Source organism: Chlamydotis macqueenii, chromosome 3 (genome assembly GCF_036417535.1).
Source record: "Chlamydotis macqueenii isolate bChlMac1 chromosome 3, bChlMac1.mat, whole genome shotgun sequence".
Lineage (NCBI taxonomy): Eukaryota > Metazoa > Chordata > Aves > Otidiformes > Otididae > Chlamydotis > Chlamydotis macqueenii.
This window is the reverse complement of record NC_141558.1, coordinates 8,347,445-8,363,385: the sequence shown is the minus strand read 5'-3', so window position 1 is coordinate 8,363,385 and position 15,941 is coordinate 8,347,445. Positions and strand designations below refer to the sequence as shown.

Genomic DNA, 15,941 nt, shown 5'->3' with positions numbered 1-15,941 from the left:
TCCAGCCCTCTGATCATCTTTGTGGCCTCCTTTGAACCTTCTCCAGCTGGTCCATGTCCTTCTTGTGTTGGGGGCTCCAGAACTGGACACAGTACTCCAGGTGGGGTCTCACCAGGGCAGAGTAGAGGGGGAGAATGTTGCTTGTTTGCTTTGAAGTAATACTTGTATATAATCAGATGACTCCACGAGCTGGCAGACTGCTTTAAGAACAGCATCAAATGTGATAAAAGAAAATACTCAGTTGGCAACTGTTGGACCTTTATCACAGTTAAAGTTCTTCAGTGCTCCTGAAATAATGTGAGAATTAGTAAATAACCATCTCTGTAAAATCTGAGGTGATTGTGTCTGTTTGGCCCCTGTCCTGCCGATGTGCTCCGTGACTTTCTGCATTTCCGCGGCGCCTCTCGCTCCTGCGTGTCAGACTTTGCAAAGCTGCGCGGATGGGGAAGCCAAGACACAGAGAGGAGAAGGGATTTGCCTGAGGCTCTCACATCAAATGTATTCCCAGTTCTGGTAGCAAAAAATTGCAAGTGGCACATTTCTCTCTAGGCTTAAGTAGTCTGTTGTCCTGCAGGCCAGCGCTTTCCTTTGTGCCCGGGCAGTCCTGAAGGTGACTTGCTCTCAGGGGTGGGTTGGTGGCTTTCGGCTGTGGTGGGGAGGTGAAGCTCTGCCTGTGCTTCGGGCAGGCTGTGTTGGTGATGGTAAAACCACGTCTGCCTAACTGTTAAGGACTTGGTTGGCCTTAAAAGTAAAAATTTACTTCTAATATGACTGTCCATCTTAGTCTTCATAGAGTAGATGGAGACAAGACAGTGAGATTTTATAATTTTTTTTTTTTCCCTAAAGGCGAAGTGGTCCTTCACCTCGAAAAGACTGAAATCTCCTCTGTCATACGCTGCTACAGCAGTGCCTGTGGCTTTCAGCACTTGAATTTTACCACTTTATTTTTGTGAAATATCTGTTCTTCATTTTAGTTGTACACTGGGCTGTGGGAGGCTCATTAGCAAGACCCTCACTCTGCTGCAGTCTGCTTCTGAGACGGCTGACAGCCCCAGAGACCTTGCTGGGGTGCTGGCAAAAGTGGTACACAGAGGAGTAGCGAAAAAGAATGGACCAGACATCTTGCAGACAAAAACATGATTATAAAGCTAAGACTGAGGCAAGGTTTTCTGACTTCAGCAAAGGAGGCCATGAGGGGAGTTCGTGTGAGCAAACCTGGGAAGAAAAAAAAAAACAAAACAAAAAGTTGGCTGTGCCTTGTGACAGCCTTCGTGGAGGCTGGAGATTGAGGTTCTGTAGGTGATGTGAATGGCTTAGGCAAGGTAGAAGAGCCATTGTGCTGCAGAGAAATGCATGTATCTTTCATTTGGTGATTATGGGATGCTAAAGTACATTAGAGCTGCCGGGTCCTAAGTGGCTGGGTTATCTGTGCTGATTTTTGCTGAGTGTGAGTAGTGGAATTTGGGCAGCTGCTCCTAACTGCTTGTTCCCTTCGATGAGATGCACCTTGTAAGGCTGGGTAGCAGGAGGCAGCAATGTTCAGGTTACCTGGAAGAATGTGGGTACCTGATCTGCAGTGCAGTGCAAAGTGATACCTTGGGCACCAGTGCTGTGCAGTGAGCCTTTGCGTTGGCACAGCGATGAACAGAGCTGATAAACCTGTGTATGGGGCTGTGATCTGTCAGAAGGCTGTCTTGATGGATAGTCCTCATCCTATTGCTGCTGGGTGCTGTGGGAATTGCTCTATATTGCCTGCAGGTGAGGGTTTTTTTTTTCTTGTAAAAATAGTGAGTCATGAGGTAGGAAGAGCCTTTTACACTGTTCTGTGTGTCTGATACCCAGACATCGACAACAGCTGTCAGATATCTCCTTCTTGGAAGCCCAGGGAAGCTAGGGCTGTGGGCTGAAACTCTTCAGCAGGAAGATATCCTTCAAGCATAGAGCTGGGGCTTAGGCCGGGATCAGAGCGGCAGTGGGTAATGCTGCTGCCAAGACGAGTGGTATAAGCAGCAGGTATCAGAGCAAGTAGGGTGCTGGAAATCTGAAGCACTGTCCAGAAGGGAAACCTCCATGGAAGGAAAGTGGGATGTGCAGGAAGGAGATGATAGAGCTTTTCTTGTTTGAGCTTAAAGGAGAATTAAGAGGATAATCTGCTGTAGCAGCTGCCAGGTGGCTACTGTACTGCTGCGTCAGGGATGCACCAGTCCTTTCCGAGCACCCGCGGCTGCCGGCTGCTGATAGAGGGATGCAGCCAGGGATGGGCCAAGTGGAGATATTCCTTTCATGCAGAAGAAGGAAGAACTTGGCTTATGGGGAAAAGGAGAGCAATTACAGAGAGCAAAATACTTCCTTTCTGCTTGGAATAGGTGACTTCTGGTTAAAGATAGACTGCAGTGTTGCTTGTGCAATTCTGAAAACCTTCAAGAAAGCAGGAAGCAGCACCTGAAAAGGTTGCTTGTACAAATCTTGTTGCTGAGAGCTGTTAAGTGCTCAAGCCTTTCAATTATTCAAACTGTTTTAATTCCATATTTGAAAACTGTCTGAGAAGGAAATTACTGTCCAACTGTCTTCGAGTTGTATTCTCATAGAGGCTGGCCATGCTTTCAGCCTGAAAAGGAGTTGCCAACTACCATTTTTTTTTAGTTAAGTGCTTTAATTGCCTTATCTCATAGCTCTTGCGTTGATGAGATTTCTCCCCATCAGTCATGAACGTACTTATTGCAGGTGGTAGGACAAGTCTTGAAGCTTGGAATGGTGGTTGTGGCAGAAAACAGTTTAAAGTGTTCAACCCTTTGGAGGAACATGTTGCTTCATAACAAACTGGATGGGCCATCTTCTTTTTTGTTTCTATAACCAAGTCAACCCTGCTGTGGTCTGAGACTTGCTCTGACTTGAGGATCAAGAAGTCGTGAGTTCTCATTTTGCTTTTTGGCTCTCTGTAGGCATCGCTTTAAGAACGAGGAGTCTCTGCTGACTTTGGTATTTGTCTGCCACTTGAGAACCAGACAGAGAGGCTGTCCTAGGGCAGCTTTTTCTTGATGTGACCTACTTCTTCCATCTGGCACCTACATCTCACCCAACCAGCGAAGCTGAGTGTGCCAAGTTATGTGCTTGTTTGATAGCTCTGGAGTCCAGACCACGATCTCTTCTTATCACGGGAACCAAACCCAGGCATTGGGGGGATGGATTTCCCCTGTAGTTACCAGCTGCCTGGCAAATAATCCTGGCAAAGTGCACACAGCATCTATCGTTAATAGTTGGTCTATGCAAACTTTCGCCTACATCTCACCTGAGAGGCAAAGGTTTGTGCTTTAAACATGAGAAAAGTCAGGGTTTACTATGTCCTGTAAAACACACAAACTGCTTGCTTTTTATTTAAAAACAAACAAACAAACCAACAAATCAGTAGTTCAACACCGTAAGAAAGCATCCTTTAAAAACTTATTTGATGGTCAAAAAAAGCCTGTTATGCATTTACAAAAGAAAGTGCTGTGTGTTTTCACAAACAGCTGCCTGTGTTACTGGCTTATGCCACTTCTGGCAAGTTCAGCAGTTAAGCAATATTCTAAGCAGTGCTGGAATGCAGGGCAATAATAGGGAAACTCCTGCTGATGGAGAGCTTGCTTAAACTATTGAAAGACTTAAGCTGGAGATTTGACCGGTTTAAGTCAGAAAAATATTGAAATGCATTAGTTTATAAATACGGTGTAGAAAGTGATGTCCTTTTGAATCCAGCTGGACATATTTAGGTTGAAAAGAAAATAAGCAACACAGGTAGGTGCTAAATCTGTTTTTCAAAGACCTGTTCGTCCCACTGGAAAGATGCCTGAAATGAAAAATTCTCCAGCATCATGAAGCACTGCTGGTGGATCCTTCCCCACAAGGAGGTTTGGAAGCAGAAAACATGGATCATTCATCAAGCAAGTTTACTGAGGGCTTTTTACTGCTTTTTTGTCATTTCTAGTCACAGAGGGCAGCCAGTGTTTGCTATATCAGTTGGTTTTGGTCCTTTTTTTTTTTAACAAAAAATAGTAGCATTGGGGAAAAAACATAGTAGCATGAGAGAGTTCAATACTTCTGCAAAATAAACAGGCAAACTAGTCTGCTAGGAAGTATCATAATTAAAAGCAAACTACAGTTGTCAAAATAAATGAACAAAACACAGTTTATGGTACATTAACTTGTTTGCTTACTTGCACATAACCAAATTCTTTTGGATTAGCAATTGGTCTCCCACTCATTAGTGAGCATTAATTAGATTCTATTGTGATACTTATTGGCAAATTTGAGAAAGGGGAAGAAAAGGAAACAAGGATTGTTGGGTCCGAGACCAGTACACTGCTAAGCGCTTGTTGACTTGATCTAAATTTAAAGGCATAGTTTAAGCTTTCCTTCATGATGGAGGAGAACCAGCTGCCTGCATCCTGCCAGGACAGCAGCAAACTTGCTGTTGTGTTGTCAGTCACAGCCCAGCTGCTCTGTGATTCAGGTTTGGTTTTTTGGTTTTTTTTTTTTTTTTTTTGTTTGGTTTTTTTTTTTTTTTAAATGTCAGAGGTATTGTGGACCCTCTTGTGCTGCCAAAGCTGGGCCGCGGTCTGCCCTTCACCTCTCCGTGTCGTGCTGGGAGGTGAGCGGTGCCGCTCGGCTGTTTTTTCGTGTTCCGCCCGTTGGAGCTGCAGCTGCCTCTGCTGTTACTCATCGCTTTCCCAGAAGATACGAAATGAAATCGGGGTGAGTCTTGCCAGCTCCTTTGCTGTCTGTGAGGCTGTGAATAGCATTAGGGAAAACTTGAGTGTAGAAGAAATTCTCCTGTTGCTGTTGGGAGAGCTAATGGCTGTGTCTGAAGTATTTCCATGCTACTGAGCTCGGGAACGACGGACTGGTTTGTATCGCAGTCGCAAACCGAATCCCTGCAACGGAGGAGGTTTCTGTGTGTGTAGGTGGCAGAGGAGATGTTTCAGTAAATGCGTTAATTCTTAGAGTGATTGTGTGGGGAGGGGTTCCCCCCCTCTGCATCAAGGAGGTTTCTCTCCTGAGTGATCCATTTTATACAAGTAAGAGGTGCAGGAAAGAAAATGCGTAACTCGTTGAACTGTGTTTTAATCAGATGTTAGCACTTCACAGTTCCAGATCTGTGTCTTCCTAGCTATCTTAGCAATTTTTTTTTTTTGGATAACAGTAAAACACGAATCGTGTCACTCTTATCTTTTCTCGCTTCACCAAGCAGGACTCAAATGAGGAGGTAGGTTACAGTGACACCGAGCCAAAGAGCCTCAGAGCTTTTTAGCTGAGAAAAGACCACAATGGGAAAGAATCCCTGGTGATGTGACATAGCAGAAGCTCCTTGGTGCTACCAGCATCCAGGAAGCCAAGGAAAAAGCCATTTTTTTTTCTTGTACCTGAATGTTATTCCTTCATCTTAGGCAGCAGATGAAGGGCTTGCTCTCTTCTTTGTGAAGCATCTGTTGATCAATGTCTCCTATGCTGGATAGATGTTTGCAGAGTTTGTGGTCAGAGCCCTGTTCCTCTATATTGGCTGGGTAAGCTTGATACTGAGTTGGTGCTTTCCACGTACTTCAGTCTGAAACATGCTTCTAATAAACTTGTTCTAAACTTTATCCCTAAACTCTTTTACTTCAATTGGAAATATGGTTGGCACATACATTTAGTGATATCTTTTTTTTTTTTTTTTTTTTTTTTCAGAAGTTTCTTTATCCAGAGAAATACAATAACCAACTCCTTCAATCTGGTTTTGCTTATGCTTAGTCTCCAGTGCTCCGTTAACTACGTACTGCTGGCAAGTTTGGAGGGCTACAAATAGTTATCTTTCATGCTGAATGCCTTATTTTCAGGGTATTACAACCTCACTCTCAAATGCTGAAGTATTTCCAGTGGTTTTAGAAGAGATGCTAAGTTAAAATCAAAGAGTGATGGGGTGTCGTCACTCCCTGAAAGAGTCATCTATGTCTAACTGAGCTCGAGATGATGCCATATCCCAAGCCATTCTGTGATCACTGAGGGCTACGGAAATGGAATTTTTTTCCTTTGCTGTCACAGGGAGTCATTTGGGTCAGCTCCAGACTGGAACTTGCTTGGCCCTTTTGGTCTCTGGCTGAGAATTTTTTTAGGCATGCTGGAAATATGGTTCACTTAGCAAGGTTTATCAGCAAAGCCAAGTGCTGTGTTAAGGTTAATACTCTTGCATAAGAGAAGATTTCTTGCATTATTTCCATGTGAATATTTTTATTTTGCTGTGACTTATGATTTATGTGTTTAATTGCCAGGTTAGCTAAGCAGGACTTGTGAAGGGTCTTTGGTTTTGTGGTGCTGAATGTTTGAATGCTGAGGTGTCAGTGCACTGCCAACTGTTAAAATACAGAGATCCAATTATATACCTTCCTACTGAATACAACTTGTAAGGAGTCCTGAACTCAGGTCACTGAGATGAATTGGGCAGAGGAACAGTTAAATAAGAAGTTCTCACACTGTGCTGGGAAAACACTGAAGCCTTGGTCCAGTCAATAAGTGGAAGGGTAGAGGTGAGACTCTTCGAGGGTATGCACTGCAGCATCAGCCTTTTGATCTGGACTCAACTAGGCTTTTATTTCTGTGCCTATCACTGAAAATTTAACATTAGAGGGATGTAATTGCAAGAATTTATTATATTGGGATTATTCTAATAAATGCTGTTGGATTTTGGATTCCTAAAACTTATTCACTAGGGGCACATCAGTTCCTATCTTGATCTAGTCTCTAGGATTTTTTTAAGCCAACTTTATTCTGTGTAAATAAAAAACAAAACTGAGACCAAGTCATTTTTAAGGAAATTATTAGACTCTGTAGAATTGAACAGAGTGCTGCTGGCCTTCTAAAATAATGCTTTCAACCTTTGTAGCAGGAATATAAAGTTGGGACTCTTTCACAATAATTTAAATCTTGCTGTGTGCTTTGAGTTTATCTGCAGGAGCGTGTGGCGTGTTCTTCCCTTTCTACCCTCTACCCCCTCCCACAAACTTTTATTTCTACGTGATTGTGCCCTATTGGATATAAAATAAACATACTTGCTCCAGAAGGCTCCATGATGCGAAGAAGAATAGAGATCTAACCTTCCCATGGTGACAGAATGCCTAAATAAATTGTTGCCAGTGTGAGCAGAGAAGCCGGAGTAATGGTAGTTTAACCACCAGGAAATACTCAGAGCGCTATTGGTGTTAGAAGAAAATAAACTAAAAATAAGTCTGCCTCTTCCTAATGTTGCGTGGTAGGTAGAAGGGAAATACTTATTAACTTTCTACTGTTGTGGGTTTTTTTTTTTTTTTTTTCCCCTCCATTATTTGATTTAAAAATTCTTATTGAATGGCATAAGGGGATTGCCATCAACCGGGTGTGCAACTAGAAGTATTCTTTCCACCCAGCAAACCCACTTCTATAATTCTGTCCCATCACTTTCTGGTACTGACAATAGCTTTTATCCCGCAGAAGGATGGAGAGTGCTGCAATATGAGATCTCGCTCGCAGAAAAATGTGTGCCTTTGTTTTAAAGGCGGCAGTAAAAGGATTTGGTTTGGGTGCTAAATATGTCAGCACTGTAAAGAGCCAGCAACCCACTTTGTTTTTAAATGTTTAAATCATTGTTCGTATGATATGCCTTCTTGAATTATGATTAATTGTACGAGTCACAACTTGGTAAGAACCAACTCATGAATGAAATATATTTGGGGGGTTGTTTTCTTGCTTTTTTAAATTTGTAAGTTGTTTTTTATTTTTATTTTTTTTAAAAAAGGCTGGCTAACAGCGGCCAGCTGGCATTACTGCAGAGCAATATAGGAGAGCTTGCGAGCATCAAGGAGGCGCAGCGTGACGAAAGGCAGCCAGAAGGATTAAGGTATCTTAGAACTTCTTTGCCACAGGCTTAGTCTGGTGGCAGAGGGAATGCGTAATTCCCGCTTTATTTTATTTGTGACGCGAATGAGGGAAGAGGTTGGAGTTTTGTCACTGCTGTTCGCAGGATGTGTTGCGGAGCTGGCGCCGGGTTGTCATCGAAGTGCAGATGGCAGAAATGGGAGGGATGTTTTAGGTCCCCATTTTCCTAAAGCTGCCCTCCTGTGGGTCTCTTGACATAAAAGGATAGAGAACGGGGCCGTTTGGATGGCAAAGGCCTCAAGGGAGGATTTGCAGTAATAAAAGAACATACAGCTCATGCACACCGCTTCGGTATTAATGCTGGGTTGGCAGAACTCTGCGAATGTTTTAAAGTATCTCTGGATGTTCAGGGGCTACTGTTGCCTCCTGTCTTAGACAAATGTCCCATTTAACCTTTGAGAGGATTAGGCTACTTCTTATTTATGCACAGTATTTTTATAAGCAACAAAAATAAAGCAGTAGACATCGATATTTTTGAGGTTTGTTTTTGTGGAAATTCAGGAGAGAGACTTATTTGGTTGGACTGAGATTCAAACCTCAGCAATGTCAGTCTGCTTCAGGACTTGGTTTTATATTGCAGACATCATTGATGCCAACTTGTATGTGTGTATACACACAAACATAGATATTTACATGTTTATATATACACAGACATGTATTTATGGATGTGTGTGCATATATATTTACTGACAGCCCACAAAATTAGTAATACAAAGACCTAAACTCTAGTTCAAACTTTTTTCAGATTTATTCTACCAATCTGGGTGTGAAGTTGACGGTATCAGTTTAATACTTGCGCTGACAGTATCTCTTAAATACTTCCCGTATTTGATTTTAAAACATAAGTACTCGTGCCCTCTTATCTTCTGTGGCCTCTGTTCTAAGGAAGAAAATCAACATTCTCTGTGGCTATTTTACTTTCAAGGTATTGAGCCTGTGTGCCCTAATCTCTCTCGGAAGGGATTGTAGGAAGTGAAGTGCTGACTTGCTGCCTGTATTTAAATCCTCTTTGAGAACTTTTAATCTTTTTTATTTAATATTTTTAAGTCGGTTTCCAGCAGGACGCTACTCAGGACTGCAGAGAGACTTGCATTTTGGGAAGGCGCGCACAACCTGTTTCATGATGATTGAGATCGGGATGCTGGTGTATTTAGTAAGCCCTCGGGCCAGAGGTTGGCTGGACCTTAGGAACAGCCTTTAAATACACATGCATCCACCTTGTGTAAAGCTGCCCCTACTTCTGGAAATACCTCGTTCACAGTGGGTATGCTGAAAGGCTTAACGCTGGCATTACATAGTGCTTGGTTGACTTAACATTATTGCCTGAGCTGGTCTGAAGTGGACTGAGCTAAATGCTACCCAACCCTTCTGGCACTGCTTGCAAAAGTAATTTGAGAAAGCTTAGGGCTAACAGGTGGTGGGCCATCTCGGAATGGTGGCAGATGAGCGCGGTTGCAGAGGGACACTAATTTTTCACATTTCTGACTTTAGAAATCCTTGGTTTTTGCCTCACCGTGGTCAGACCTTTGGGAAAGAAATCTTTCACTTCCATATTTTTGGGATATTCCTGAATCGGGACCTTGAGTGTTTTATTAGACGTATTTGCTTAATTTCTAGGTCTGAGGTTTTTGAGCTGTGGATTAGTCTGATTTTTCAATTCATGCCTGTTATGTGGCAAAAATATTTTTGTTCTTGATGTGCGTGTACTTCATAGCTTCTTAAGCTACCTTCTTTATCGAAGCGATGTTTAGTGCAGTTTGATGGCCCAAAACCATAACAAACAGCAAATGCTGTTATTTTTTTTTCTCTTCATTAAATTGTCATAATTGGTGCAAGATGAGCCTACACCCAGTAAGAAGGGGATGAAAATTGCAGCTGGCGAGATTAAAGCCTGGTCTGAAGTGAGTGTTGATAAGATAGATTCAGAGAGGGAGGCCATGTTGTGGCTCTGGCACTGTTAAATCTCTCTCCCAAAACAATTGCGTGTAAAGCTCCACCTATGTGGCTAATCATGTTTGCATTGTTGAACGCTTCCATAGCACAGCAGTGCTCGCGGTGCCGCTTTAGATTAGATTAGCGGCATACTGTGTTGAATAGATAGCATTTTGAGTACCGACATGTCAAATGATACAGCCAGCGCAAAGTGACTGAAGCAGCATCTTCCTCTCTTCCCTGTGCCGTACCCAAACCTGCAGGCCTGTCTCCAGGAGGTTATTTAAACTCATTAGAGTCAACAGCTTAGTAGGGCTGACCAGAAAAGGTGATCCGAAAATATTTCTTTTGTCTGTTGGAGAGGGAGACTGTTTTACTTAAAGCATATTAATTTTAAAAAGCAGTGGTACCCAAAATTCAATTTGTCTCTTAGTAAAAGAGAGCGTGTCACTGTTTTTCTGTTGCACAGCAGTTTTGTGATCAAGCCCTGGACGTGCAGTCCTGCATAGACTACAGTCTGGAAGTAGGTTGTTACAAAAAAGAAATGTTCTTCTTGTATAGATGATTATAGAGGTGTTTTTTGTTTTTTGTTTTTTTTATTGGGGCAGCAAGGGAGGTGGTGAGAAAGGTGCAGTTGTGTGCATGCAGCAGCCTCTCTATGCTGCTTAATTTTCCCCCACTCCCCAAAATTATTAAAACTTGTTTGGAGGAAACAAATGGCCTTCTAGACCGCTTTAATAGCTGTACCGAGTGCTGTCTGCATGGACAACTGCCGCTGGTTTTCTTCTTAGTATATTCGTTCAGTGTCATGACTCAGGCGAGCAGATACTCAATTATTAATGACTTATCTACAAAGAAAAATAATTAAAAACAAACTCAAAGCAATAGAGCACTTAATTAAGAGTTAGTGGTGGAGTTTCCGCTGTCTCTTAATGGGAAAGCTTCCAAGAACGATTTTACCTTCCAGAAAGAGTACCTGCCTCAGCCTGCCTGATGAAAAACACTGCTCACGTACACCAGAAGTTGGATTGTACTTTTAGGCAAATAAACTTATTGATTAGACACTAATCAGAGTTCTGCAAAGTGGAAGGGAGCCTGTACATATTTCAGAGACTTCACGTAGAAACCTGTGTTAGCCTTGTGTTGTAGGTGATCCCGAAGGCTGCTTACAGGAGGCCTAAGGAAACTCTGTCCCAGGAATGAATTAAGAGATTATCTTATGGTATTTCTTGGTATCCTGATGATTTATCAGGTCCCTCAGGCATTTCAGCAATGTCTCTGTTATACTGTAATACCATAGATTTTGTTGATGTCCATCCCTTTGCCATGTCTTCAAAAACAATCTGTAGCAAATTTTCCTTCCAAAATGGAAGGAAAAGCCAAATGCATTAAGTGGAATTGAAGCTTTCTAAACAGGCAGGTTGGCAGTGTGTACTTGTAAGGTGTAAATCTCTCCTGGAAGAGTTGTGTATGCAGTGTGTGCAAACGTGTCTGTCTCTCCAAGAGGCCACATCCAGGCGGGCTCGTGGCTCCTGCCCTGCCTCCCGGGCCTCTCCTTCCCCAGCTTCTGTGGAGCTCCTCCAGCACGGAGAACACAGCCTCAGCCAGGCTTATTGCTGGAAGACTTGCATGAAGAAGGTATCTGGGTCTCAGGAATTGTGGTCTCTGTTTGTGGGGCCAGAGACCATGGTCAGCTGCTTTTAAAAATAAAGTCAACTTTTCTGAATTTAAGTTCTAAAGGTGTTTATTTCCTCGCATCTGTTGCTGTCTCCTCTTGTGTTGCTGTACCGTTCCATCTTTCCTTCAGTGTCTTCCTGTGCTGTGTTTCTGTGGTTTATTTTTCTTTCCATGCTAGTGTGTGGTTTAGACCATCCTTGCCTTTGCAGTCGTCTTGTCCTCTTCTCCTTCCACCCGTGAATTTGTCTGTGGTTACTGAGGATGCATAAACAGCAAGCAGGCTAAGTGTTTAAATGTAATTTGGTAGCTTGAAATAAGGAGCAAAACCAGCAGGATGTGACCAACAACTGCTTTGCAAACCAAATGGGTGAGTGTTGTATTAAATAAGTCAATGAAGTCAGTCTTCCCCTCCCCCCCCGACTTTGTTTTCCTCCTTGTCTTAAAGTGCTGGCAGTTTCAGTACTGGAGGGTTTTATTTTCCATGTAGTTCTCCATATGCCATGTTAGCTGCAGTAACTAGCTGATCAGGTAAATGTCTCAACTCCTATCCTTGTGTCATTACTGTCTGTGGTGGTTTTGTTTTGCCTTTTTCCCCTCAAGCCATAATACACCAGAGGAAGACTTTAATTAATTACTTGGAAAGAAGAGTTGATGAGTGGTCACTCAAGACCTTACAGAGGGTTTTAACCTAAAACTCGTTAGCGTGGTTTGAGATGGAGTGATCAGTGGAAACCGAGCAGGCAGCCTTTTACAATCAGTGCAGTCATCTGCTTTAATTATGTTACTTTATGTTCCCTATACAGAAGTAAGTAGCCAAAATTAAATTTTATAAGGAAGCTGTTAATGAATCTTAAGTCACTCAATTTCTGCCTTTTCAGTTAAATTAGAGATAATAAATAGCCGAAACCTTGGCAGTGTCTGTTCTAAAACTTGTCTCTGGCTGAACTGTGCTTCCTTGGAGAATTAATGAGCAGAAAAATTATTTAAGCTGCAAGTTTTCCATCCTTCCTGCTTGAATTGCGTGGGCGTCGGAGGCTGGATGGTGGTGTGATGTCCTTCAGATGGATGGGTAGAGACAGCCTGTCTGAGACACTGGGATCCTTCTGGTTTGCATCAGGGATGGGCCCGAAATCAATAGCGGAGAGAAGAGCTGTAGAAGGGAGAGATAGGCTCAAGTTATGCCTTATGTCATAGAATCATAGAATGGTCTGGATTGGAAGGGACCCTCAAGGGTCACCTAGTCCAACCCCCCCTGCAAGGAGCAGGGACATCTCCAACCAGATCAGGTTGATCAGAGCCCCGTCCAACCTGGCCTTGAATGTCCCTACCTGCAAGGTGATTTTGGCAGCAGTGGTACCATGGCATTCATGTCCCCGTTGCTTTTCCAGTTCCTGGTTCAGTGCGTTCAGCTGATGAAGTTTTCTCTGAAGGCTTGGCATACCCCAGTATTTTGGCACATGCAGGGAATCTGTTCCCTCAGGTAGCAAAGGAGGCAGCTTCAGAGCAGCTCCATCTGGGTATGCACTGCACTGGCTTTCCACATGCTAGGGTATTTTTTTTTTTTTTTTTTTTTTTTTTTTTACTTTTGCTTTTTACTCTAGCTGTTCTTTTGAAACTTACGTATTGATCTATGAAAACCTGTATGCTCCGAGTTTCTGTAAACCACCTTTGATGGGAAAGCTGAACGGGGCAGCTCCTGCCGGTGTATGCATCTCATCGACCAAAATGCGTCCTTCTGTAGAGAACAGCAAAGACTGGCGTGTTCTCCCTCCCCTGAGGCAAATAAATACCTTTTGGCAGTTAACTTGCTGACTGGGTATTTGTGCATTGTGTTAAGCATGATTCCTGACGTACCTAATGACTTTGAAATAACGGATAAACATCTCTTTATACCGACTTGACGAAAAATATCTTTGTTGCAACTCTGATTTGTAAGAATGTGGCATTTTTTGGAGGTGTTTTTAAGCGAACATATTCTATAAGCGTGGATATGTAATACAACTTTGAAAGGGGGTTGTTGATTATTATACCCTTAAGTACAAGACAAATTTGGGTCCATTTAAGAAATTTGTGTGCATGACAGAAAGCAGTCCAGCTGTGAAAGCGTGTGGCATGGCTGCTCCTTTTCATGTATGGGATGTTTACCAGTGTGGTGAGGGTTGTTTGGGCATTTCTTTTTGTGTGTGTTTCTTTTAGTGAATGTTAGGAAGCTTAAGAAACATATCTGTGTTTTTTAACCTTGCTGAACAGCCAGCCTGCTCAGAATCTCCTGATTCTGAATTTGGTCAGAAAGTGTGATTGAGAGTAGCAGCTTGTCACTGTGTGTGATTAATGACAGCTCCACCTGCCATGGAGCTTCCTAAGTGGTAACAGCAATCCAAACTGGAGTGTCCTCTTCACTGAGTCGCAATTTCGATTTATTTCCTCATTCCCCACCCCCCCCCAAAGAGTGTCAAACAGAAAGAAATGATCAGAAGTACCCGTAAAGATTTTGGATTGCAGCAGTGAACCGCTGGCTGTTGTGGTGAAGTAGTGGCGCAAAGAGCGGGGCGGACGTATTGGTGGGTTTGGTTGTGGGTAAACAGAACATGTAATTAGGAGCGTGCTGTGCTGCGCCCAAAATGGGCACAGAATTGGTTCAGGTGTGCTCACGATGCCTGGGCAGGCAGTCCCACTGGCTCTCCAGGCTGCTCTGGTTGGATTTTAGACATTTTTTTCAGGCTAGTTCTGTACCAGGTCTCAGTGAGAACTCTTACTGCTTCTTTTTCATTTATTTCTCAATATTTAAGTCGAGCTCCTGCTAAGCTCCTGTTTGGCTTATACTGAGCAAAACCTGCACTGAGAGGAGCATGCCTGCGCATCTTACCTGGCTTCTGAGAGCGAACCGGTCTGGTACTATACCTGGAGAAATAAAGGTCTCTGGCATATATTCCTCAGTTGGTGATTTCTGAGTGTGTGAAGTCTTGCAGAGACTTAGTCATCCTGATTGATCTCACTAATATTATTCTGGAGCGGAGTCTTTTACATTGCTAGTTGTGCAAACTACAGCCTAGATCATAGCGACCTGCCCAGGGACAGCATGTACCTCTCTCTGTAATTGGCAAAGAAATTAAACCTCTACTGGAAATGAAACTATAAAAGTATGACTAGTGGTTATGTGCTTCAAATTCGTGTATCGGTGAGAGTCTGCTGCTCCTTTGTTCTGATACCTCAAGTAAACACTATACATAAATGATGCTCACAGTTTTGTAGCTGAGAGATCCCAAATAAAAACACTTTAAAAAAACCAAACAAACTTTTTTTCGTTTTTCTTCACATTCAGCACCAGCTGCAGGTGGCTTGTCCTGGTAAAACAGGTGATGGTTGTGGTGATGATGTGCAAAGTATTAGCAATGTCTGGTGGTAGGAAGCACAGGCAGGCTGGGGGAGATCTGTGACAACGCTGGAGGTCTGGAAGAGAAGAATTTGAGAGGTGGCCATGGCGGATGGCAAGGGTGACTCAAGCATATTCTAGCATTGATCGCCTTTCTTAAAATAAAAGCTGCTTGCATTTGTGGCAGTGAGGGTGGGATTCGTCTCCCCTTACTTCAAACATCTAAGTTTAAGCTCCTTGCCCCAGGGTGCCTGTACAGTCAGGAGAAAGAAATAGATTGCCCTCTGACTGTGCCTGTCTTGAATATCGTAGGTGCTAAGCTTAGGCTGGAGTTAGCTTCTTCCTTGGCTGGTTTGTGCTTGTGAATTGTTCCCTTACTCTTATCCTCATGAAGTGCAACAAGGCCAAGTGCAAGGTTCTGCGTGTGTGTTGGGGCAGTCACCAGTATCAGTACAGACTGGGTGATGGACTTGGGGTTGTTGGTAGATCAAAAATTGGACATGAGCTGGCAATGCGTGCTTGCAGCCCAGAAAGCCAACTGCGTCCTGGGCTGCAGGAAAAGAAGTGTGGCCGGCAGGTCAAGGGAGGGGATTTTCCTGTTCTACTCTGCTCTCATGAGACCCCACCTGCAGTACTGCATCCAGCTCTGGAGCCTCCAGTGTAAGAAGGACATGGACCTGTTGAAGGGAGTGCAGAGGAGGCCGTGGAGATAAGAGGGCTGGAGCACCTCTCCTATGAGGACAGGCTAAAAGAGATGGGGCTGTTCAGCCTGGAGAAGAGAAGGCTCCAGGGATACCTTCCAGTACCGACAGGGGGGCTGACAGCAGCCTTCCAGTACCGAAAGGGCACCTACAGGAAAGATGGGGAGAAACTCTTCAGCAGGGCCTGTTGTGACAGGGCAAGGGCTGATGGTTTTAAACTGAAAGAGGGTAGACTTCGATTGGACATAAGGAATTATTTTTTTTAAATGAAGATGGTGAAACATTGGAACAGGTTGCCCATAGAAGCTGTGGATGATCCATTACTGGAAGTGTTC

The 15,941-nt window shown here is 43.3% G+C and overlaps 1 protein-coding gene across 3 annotated transcripts in view; it reads left to right on the top strand.

The window, feature by feature from the left end:
- The window catches only part of KLHL29 (kelch like family member 29), a 401,554-nt gene that overhangs the window by 19,666 nt on the left and 365,947 nt on the right, over window positions 1-15,941 (top strand). Inside the window, exon 1 of one of the 3 annotated variants that reach the window (XM_086744245.1) lies at window positions 4,702-4,731. The exons of the other annotated variants lie outside the window; for them this stretch is intronic. The gene's annotated coding sequence lies outside the window, so the exon portion shown is untranslated. Of the gene's footprint in view, window positions 1-4,701; window positions 4,732-15,941 lie in introns of those variants that run through there. 3 annotated transcript variants of the gene reach the window in all.